This window comes from Cyprinus carpio, chromosome B19, assembly GCF_018340385.1.
Source record: "Cyprinus carpio isolate SPL01 chromosome B19, ASM1834038v1, whole genome shotgun sequence".
In the NCBI taxonomy this organism is placed as follows: domain Eukaryota; kingdom Metazoa; phylum Chordata; class Actinopteri; order Cypriniformes; family Cyprinidae; genus Cyprinus; species Cyprinus carpio.
In genome coordinates, this window is record NC_056615.1 from 27,287,187 (window position 1) to 27,297,301 (window position 10,115).

The window sequence follows — 10,115 nt, forward strand, 5'->3', positions numbered from 1 at the left end:
GGAATTCCAGTAACACCAAAGGAGTTTTCTATTGTCATGGATGCAATTCCCACAGGATTATTCAGAGCTAATACCCAAAACAGTATTACACCCCCTCTGCATGTGATTTATTTTTTATACTCATATTGGAAAACTTTGTTTTGGCCCTAGAAATATGAATGTTAACAAAACTGTTCGTTCCTTACTTCAAAAAGATATTGTGTCTTCTCCAAACTGTATATTTTATTGGAACAGATTATTGAAAGGTTAATTATGGAAGAACATTTGGACCTTGCCAAACAAATACCTATTGGTAAACAAAGTCAAGGAAGTATCTTTTAAAATTTTACATAGATATTACCCAGTAAATAATTTTCTTGTTAAATTTAAAAATGATATTGATTTGAATTGTTCTTTTTGTAATATGAGGACTGAAACTTTGTTTAATTTATTTTGGCATTGCTATTATGTTAAAATATTTTGGAAATATTTGACTAGATTTATAATTGATAACATTGACCCCACTTTTTCTTTGTGCTTAGAATATGTTTTATTTGGGTTCCCTTTCAAGGGAATTTCGAACTGCGTCCTCTAGGGGTCGCTATGGGGAACACCTCGTCGTGACCCGTGTCTGAAGCATACAATGAAAAAACACCAACGAGTTGGCCGGCGACAGCCTCTGACGTCACTACCGGTGCGACTACAAAACAGGCACCGGGATAACACGTCATTCTCTTCTTCGTCTTCAAAACTGACCATTTTGTTTGAAGCGTGCATCTGAAAGAACCGGTAAGAGCGCTCTTTCTCTGTCTATCATGGCGACTACTAGCAAGCGTTTAGACGATGTGTGCATCCGTGTCGGCGTTATTTGACACCCGATGACACACGCGATCTTTATGTCATTTGTTTTGGTAAAGAGCACGCACGCGATGTCTTTGAGGAGGCAATCTGCATGCATTGTGAGCATTTTTTCAAAGAAAAAGCTCCGCTCTCATTCGTCTCTCTTCCCGAGGAAAAAAAAGGCAGCCATCTGCTTCCCGTGGTTCAGGACCCGCTGCTGCTGAGGCACGGAGGAGAATGAGCTTGTGAGAATTTCAGGTGGATCTGTCTGAATGGTTTAAAGAGGGACTTTCACGCTCATAATGGCGGCGGACGAGAGAGAGCCTCGGGAGGATGATGTTATATCTTTAACACTTTCTGATACTGAGGTTAGTGCTCTGCTGGGTTTTTACCCAGGAAAAGCAGGAGATATTTGAGGATGGTGAAGAAGCTGAGGCTGAGCCTTCTCAATTCTCCTGCCATACGTATGTAGAGCTGTTGGAGGTTATGGATCGCGCCTCAATGAGCGTTATCTTTCCGACCATAGCCCTCCAGCTCAGGCGAGCCTTCCATTTCTGCCTGATCTCCATACAGAGATCGAAAGGAAATGAAAGAGGCCGTTTTCTTCGCATCCATCAGTTTCGGCATAAGAGTTTAGCCGACATCGAGGCGATGCGCAAACGGCTATGAGAGGATGCCCCCTGTAGAAAGAGCTTTCATTCTGCGGGGGAGACATCCTCTCTTAATCTCCCTCCTTGCCATCTAAGCCCCTTCAAGATATACAACTCACTTAAATGGCAAGGCATACGCAGCAGCAGGTCAGGCTGTGGCTTTTATTACACACGATGGTGGTGCTTCAAGCATATCAGACTGATCTGCTAAGAGACCTGGATAGAGGCGAAGGCCTTTTTCCTGATCAGGTAGCCGAGCTGCGCCGCACCACAGGCCTCTCTCCAGGCTACCAAGCAGGCCGCCTCTGCCAAGCGCAGGACTATGGCGGCCATGGAGGTGGCGGAGAGACTTCTGTGGCTGAACCTGGCAGACAAAGATAAAGCTTTCTTCTCGATGCTCAGGTTTCGCCTTCTGAACTTTTCGGTATTTCTGTTGAGACGGTGATCGAGAAGTTCGGGGAGACGAAGGCGCACTCCGCTGCTTTCAGATCCTTCGTTCCACGAAGGTCCAGGTCTGAGCCCGAACAACATAGGGGTCCTGGCCTGTCTCGATCTGAGGATCAAAGACGGGCACAGAAGGCTAGTGTCGCGACTCGCGCTCCTCCCCCACCTGCGGGCAGGGTTAAGAGGAATTGTGGGTCACAAGGAGGTAAGCAGAACCTAAGGGATGTGACCCAGACGAGACAGCGTTCTCGTCTGAGTCAGAGTGATACTGAGGTATCTACTCGTTCCCTTTAGGGATTTTTAACTTCTGCTTTTATCCTCCCCTTCCTAATTCCCCTGTAACCTCCAGCTCTCCACCTGATCGAGGTTAGGTGGAAACCTCTAACGCATAACAGTCTCATATGCTAGACCTATAATATTTTTGGCTGGTTCTATGTTCATAGCAACCACCTTACTGATGGTCCGGACTAAAAGGAGGCACCCCTTGAGCGGGGCTCCAGCGCAGGAGGGTGGGAGTATAAAAATAACCCTTTCTGTATATACTTATGTGTAAATTGCTGTTGGTTATGTGTCTACTAATAAACTCTGTGAGTTTCCCTTTGCAGTGCTCAGTTACAGTGTTTACTAAACACTCGTCAGCACCAGCCATCCGGCTTCATGTTCCGGTATTAGGCGGCTGAGATCATAGGTTTCTGCGGGAGCCTCCTTGATCATCAGGCCTGGCACAGCACTGCAGGGAATTTCATGGATGTCCAGCCAGGTCACCCTGAGGGGTCTCCTGGCTGCTTAGGTGCTGTCGCATCCAGCGGGAAGTGAAGGTGGCAGTTACAGAAGTCTTGTATATGCTGCCTCAGGTGATGCTCCCCTCGCTAGAGGTCTGTAAAATTTGAGCTTGCCTCTCGTGTGCGGTTCAGCGCCTCTGCGATGCTTAGGAACCTTTAGGTACACACGCTAAGCTCTGTGTACTTTCTGAAAACCACATGGTGGTCAGTGTGCACGTGAACACTTTGTGCACTTTCTGAAATCCTGTATGGTAAGGGTTACGCGCTCTGCCTCGTTCCCTTTCTTGAGATGATTAGACCTTGGTTCCTTGGGCTCCATTCAGCCAGTGTGTATTCGTTTATACACTTCAAGCACTCGCTTCCCTCAACATGAGGGGCTATTCGGGCGATTCTCGTGGTAGTTTAGCAGCGCTCCCCTTTTCCAAGAAGGGTCGCCTATGAGCGTGCTACTCTGGATTCAGGAGTTCTCCTCTCATATGAGACTGAGTTCACTGTTTTTCCCAGAGCGCTCCAGCATTATTTCCACAGATCGAGTTGATGACTCTCAAACATACTTTTTTGAGATGCACCATTCCATCTATGAGCTGCTCTATCAGAGTGCCACGAGAGCCCTTCCCTAGAACAGTATTTGAAAATCCATGCTATGGTAAGTGTGTAACTGAAGTCTTTGCACACTTTCTGAAATCCACACTGTGGTAAGTTCGCACGCTAGTACTCTGCGTTCTTTCTAAAATCCTATATGGTGAGGGCTTCGCGCGGTTGCTTCGTGCCCTTTCTTGAGTTGGTAAAAGCCCCGTTTATCTTGGGCACCACTCCACCCATGTATCCTCGGATACCTATCTAAACAGGGTGTTGCTACTGGAGATCTGTTGAGACAGCTCCTTCAGCAAGCTTTTGCGGAAACAAGCTATAGCCCCTGTGTGACAGGCAAGACTTAGTATAAAATGCTAGGTTCCTAGCCGTATCCCTTTAAAGGAATCTTTCCTGATTCCAAGCCTTTAGCTCTACCACCGGGCCGAGGCCCTAACAATTAATTTGGGTATGTAGCTTAGGCCTTTGGCCGTAAGGGGTATTGTCACAGACAGCCGTCTAAACGTCCCGGGGGCAACTCCCATTGAAATGGTAGAGTTGGTACTTAGTGTTCGCCATGATTCTGGCCTGCACTCCCCTCAGCATGGCTACGTGGGTATACTGTTCCCCATAGCGACCCCTAGAGGACGCAGTTCGAAGTTCCCTTGAAAGGGAACGTCTCAGGTTTCGAATGTAACCATGGTTTCCTGAGTAGGGAACGAGACACTGCGTCCTCTAGCTCCCTGCCATGCTTCGGAAGCAAGCTTCAGACGAAGAAGTGAATGACGTGTTTTCCCGGTGCCTATTTTATAGTCGCACCGGTAGTGACGTCAGAGGCTGTCGCTGGCCAACTCGTTGGTGTTCCCCATAGCGACCCCTAGAGGACACAGTGTCTCGTTCCCTACTCAGGGAACCATGGTTACATTCGTAACCTGAGACCTTTACTAATATCCCTTCAAATAAAACCAAAGAATATTACATTATAAATTTAATTAAATTTTTTGCTAAATTTCATATCCACAAATGTAAATACAGTAAATTCTTGAAAAAGAAATTCAAATTTATGTTAAGTCGATTTTTTTATTCACATAATAAGAAACCAATTAAGACAGTTTCCATCTGTAAATCCTTTAATATATTTATGTAATGTTTAGCCCATCCCCCTGGCTATATGTGTATTTTGTATGCAGATTTTTCTTTATATTCTGTTTGTGTTTTATGTTTTCATGTGTATTATTGTAGCTGTAACTGCACTTTGACTATGTTTATTGAAGTTTAATAAAAAATAAATAAATAAATAAAATAAATAAATAAAAAAGCTGCTGTGAATTCCAGATCTTCAGCCGTCAAGGCTAATTTATACTTCTGCATCAGACCTACGTCGTGTCCTACACATAGACGCACTCTCTTACACTGTAGCCTGACGTGCACCTCTCCAAAAATCTAACAGCGTGTCAATTATACGCGGACAGCAAGCGCCGTGATTGGTCTGCTAGAATCCCTCCCTCCATATGTACTTGAGTTTTGTGTGTTTATGTGCACTTCAATATATTCTAATGTAACACCTTCTTATATAAAATAAAATGAAGCAAAGAACAAGTGTCTTATTATACTAAATAGCATTATACATCAATAGTTGTCCGTTACAGACAATGTTGATCTTCTGTGATATAAGTCCTTCTGGAGATGGAAAGAATGCCATCTTCCGTTGTTGTCTCCTTTTTGTAGTTTTAAATAATGATTTAATGATTTGATATATATTTGCTGCCGTCACGGCTATAATGCTTCTCCAAGGAGCCGCTTCTTCTTCAGCTTTTGCCGTGGTACTGGAGGTTACACCAGGCTACGCCAGACTACACATTGTCCAGTACACTACACACACTCACTATTAAAACATTTGTTTATTATAATCTACTGCAACACAACACATTGTCCAAAAAGGCATATTTATGCATTCGACACTTATCAGTGAGACTGCTCAAATGCATAGCTTCAAAGTCAATGTCTGCTTTACTGTCAATTCTGCCACATGTACAGCACATACATACAGAGAATTGAAACTGCATTACTCTCAGACCCTCGGTGCATACAGATAACACTAACAATAGAACATTAAATACAGATAGATACAGATTAAATATACATAAAATACAAGCTATACAAATAAGTACATTGTAAAAAGATATAAAGTGGCACAAGGCACATGGCAGATATAGTGCAAATGACTGAAATAAACAATAGTGCAGATATAATGAGTGTCGAGCAAAAAGAGCTTATCAGTCTGTTTATAGAGCTCAGACAGCAGTCTAGTACTAATACTATTTAAAAGCACAAAGACATAAGCTGCCCATCAGACTCCAAAACCCCAAAGAAAATAATTTAGCATACTAAATTTGGGAATTTAGTAACTTTAGTAAACGTTATGATCGTACACAGAATTTCTTAATATAATTTATTATCAAAACAGGTGCATTCCATTCATCGCATTTTAGTTTAGCATACTATTTCTTCTAATTGTACTATGATAATCATGTGTACCTAACCCTGTTTTCCCCACATAGGATTTTCTTCAGCAGATAAATAAAAGCTTTTCTTTTTCTTTTTTTTCATTCACTGTTTGTCTTATTTAAATCCAAATGATATTTTCTCTCTCTCTTTCTCAGGTTCTCAAGCCCCTGCCCTTTTTCAAAATTATTCAAAAGTGCCCCTCTCAGACAAATAGCAATGATATTGTGGTAAAAAAAAACAACAACAACAACAAAAAAAAAACATTTTAATTATAATTAACATGACAATGTGTAATTCCAGTTTATTTTTACATATCTGTCAATCAGAGGTGTTGCTATGGTTGCGTGTGTTTTGCTCATAGACTATTTTTTTTATGCTTTATTAATTCAGTGCCACAAGAACATGAGGTATTACATGATCAAAGTAACATTAGCTGCCAGAGAGGAAAAAAAAGAGAAAAAAGAAAATTACATACATTTTAATGATTTCAGAGCATTACATGTTTTCATTGCTTTTTTTTTTTCAAGAGATTTACATATAATTTAAAATCATTTATAAAATGTGCAAAATTTGGTTTACATTCAGCCCACTTTTTCTTATGTATATGGAATTTTCCTAACAAACTAAACAACTGTATATGTTGTTCTTTACAATTCAAATTTTGGTTTTCTGTATAAAAAAATTACATCAAATATACAAATTTCTATCGTACACTCCATTTTTTCTGTTAGAATTCCAAATCCTTTCAAAATAATCTTGAGTAAATACATTGAAAAAAAAAGACCACAAAATGAAATACTAAACTTAAATCGTTCCAAAACATGCTTTTTTAAATAATGTGTTTTTTTTTTTTCCCTCCAAATAAAGTTATAAAGAATCTTTAATAATCTTGGGAGGCACAAAAAACTACAACTATTAAAATAAAACCCTACAAACAGTATACCTTCCACCTTTGACAGTAACCCCCCCCCCCACAATATCGAGATGTCCCTCAATAACCACAAATTAAATTTATTTTTAGTTTTTTCAATAATTAGTTTAAAATTTAACTGACTCCTTTGTTTTTCATATTTACAAATTATTACACCTTAATATGTTAATTCACTTCCTAAATATAATATACAGTATTAATGAATAAAACCAAAAAAAAAAAAAAAACCCCACAGACACTTCTACAGATGGTAGACAACCAAAATGGGTAATACCGCCGCGCGTACCGCCGCCGCAGGGCCGCGGCGTTAACTTCAAGTCAGTCAAGTGTTAAAATCCTTCGCGAAACTACAACCAGGTGGCGCAAAGGGACGGATTGCGAACTGAATGTAATTGTAAAATGAGATAAAAGGAGGAGGTTAAAACAACAATAACATTATGATATAACATTGTACCATCTTTAAAAAACCATTAAAAAATGTACAGTGAGTTAATTTCAAAATGTAGGATAGTCTTAGGATACAGTCTACTAATCCAAAATTAAAAGACGACCTTTACACAAAGGATCTTATGCTTGCTATTGTTATTAAACAGTCATTAAATATAAGGCCTATATATACGGATAAAAAGCTAATGTTTTCATTTCGGTTCATTCTTGGTTTAAAAAAAAAATCCTTCAGGTTCCATTTGCAGATAGAAATGAGAACGGTCCAGCATTTAGCAATAATTATGATTCATTCTGTTATTATTTTTGATTTTTCAAACTGCTAACACTTTGCATTTTTGAATTATGCCTTTACTGTGTGACCAAAATTTTTGTATTTTCTGTTTCAGCTGTTTGATCGCGCTGGTGCCTCGCGCACATTCATTGGAAACAGTAGCCGTTCACCGTGCCATTCGGCGCGAGCAGCGGTCCACTTTGGCATATTTTTGTTAATTATGATTTTTAAATTTTTTCCCCGTCGATACTGAAACACGCGGTGAACTACAAAGCCTATTTTTCCTAATGAATAATAGTTAAGCTTGAAATAGGCAACATCACGAATATGGAAACGTTTGGATTTCTCCCGAATGAGAGCCCAACCTACCTTATGGGCTATTTTAATATTTATTATTCATTTATTTTTTTTGTTTGTTTATAGCTAAGCCTATATTATTATATACTGCAATTTTATTTATCCATTAGAATTATATATTTGTAAGTATTGTTCTGTTCTGATAAATTTGTTAAATTTAAAGGATTTGTTGTTAAGTGAAGAGAACTAAAAATATCCTGTTGGCACATTATAACATTATTAGGCCAGCCGTTATTATTTCTGAATGTAATAAAATGGAACTTATACATGACTTATATATTCTTATATATATACTTAATATATTTTTTCCTCTCACAAACTTAATTTATTTTTTTAGCCTGTTTTAAAAAATAATAAATAAATAAAAAAATAACATGCAGCAAACGAAAATAGGTGATTAATCGGTTAAAATTTGTTACTGTGGGGTAATTATAATTATTATATACTTAGGAACAGAGTCTGGGCCTAATCTAGGCTATCCCGGGGTTTTTCGCTGCTCTTTTTTTATTTTCATTGCATCTGAAAATGACTGTGCAGCACATTCACGCTCAACCTGCCTCGCGCGCTGCTCAGCGGACGATTTAAAAATGTTTGATATAAAGGTTTGCTGTCCCATTTTATACAGGAATGTTCATTTAAAAAAAAAAAAATCGAAATTATTTTGTTAGGTTCTAATTATATTGTTAACACAAGTTAATTTAGGCTATTTAACATGCACTGTGAATTTTACCCATTTTTAACTTATAAACTCCTTGAGATTTTAAAGTCAGTTTAATAGTATTGAAGTTTAAGTTTTTTAAAAAAGGTTTTTTAAATGCTTAAATTATTTCTATGAATTAATAATATGTTATCAGGTTTTAATTGCTTAAATTATTTATATGAATTAATAATATCTTATCATGTTTATTCTTGTAGAAAATAAGTGTTTATTCTTTAAGAAAATAAGGGAAAAAAATAAGGGACTATCCAAATATTATTCATATTTGTTTTGCTTCACCTATTTATGTAAGCTACAATTATTCTAAAAAAAAAAAAAAAAAAAAAAAAAAAAAAAAAAAAACATAATGTAATTAAAAGTGCCATCGGCCTGAGTAAATTTGACCATTATAGAATTGTGACTTTAAAGGTTAGTGATTTAGGAGGTGAAAAATACTGTGAAATTACAAATGTTATGGGATTTTAAAGCATAACAACTGAAGGGGCTATGAAACGTTAGCCCAGTGGTTCTCAACCTTTTTTTCCAACGGGCGCGCACTATGGTCCAAGTGCAAGTCTCGCGGGCCGCACGCATATCTTTTACATATTACGTCATCAATACAAACCAACCTGATTTATAATATTATAGCCTAAATATTATGATATTTAATCGATTACATTCATTAAAATAAATTAATAATTCTACTCCCCATAAATAAAACACCTGATGCTGTCGGGAGCTGACCAATTTTGTGAAATTCGGCTCAAAAGGAGTAACAGCACAATGAAGTTGCGATTGTAAGTTGCAGTCTGTAAGACGCGCACGGGAGCATGACTTGATGTGCGACATTGCAGAAAATGTGCGTTCACAAATGTAGCCTATGTTGATCCAAATATGGAAAGCACTTTCGAATTTAATAATATGAGGTTCTCTCCAGAGATATTTTGCCACATTTCTGCAATTAAGGATGATTGCTGCGTAGTATGGGTGTTTCCATTTGCCTGAACTTCTTCAAGTGAGTTGCGGCGCAAACCGAAAATACAGGCACTCTCCTTCACTGCTGATACTGTGACTATTCTTGTTTGTATGTGTTCATTTGCTGGCATTTCCACACTTCTTTTTATATCCCTTAAAAACAAATTTTGTCAATTCTGATGCTCAATTTTACCGAACTAATGGCTGTTGATGACTATTTGAATTGAATTCTGCCAAAGTGCGCGCTTGTAGGCTATCATAAAATGCGGAACGTAGGTCTGCTCATGTCTGAAAATAATATATGAAAAACAAAAGAATTTTACATATAAACATTAGGCTATAACTTATATTTCTTTAGTACATTTTTAAATGAATGTAAAAAACTAAAATGAATTGTAAAACTGAAAGTTATTTTTTTTAATTGTGTTCAGCATGGTGGGCCGCATTTGAATTCGTGACGGGCCGCGGGTTGAGAACCGCTGCGTTAGCCAATAAAGCATTTTTTTTAAACAATGGCACTTAAATTTTTTAACTAAAATATTATTTCAACCATATAGCCTGTGAATAAACAAAATGCATACTTTTCAATGAAAGAACACTGAGAGTTTGCTTCTGGTGTTTGGATTTGTACTTCAAATAATGAGCTCCAAGTTTAGGAATAGCC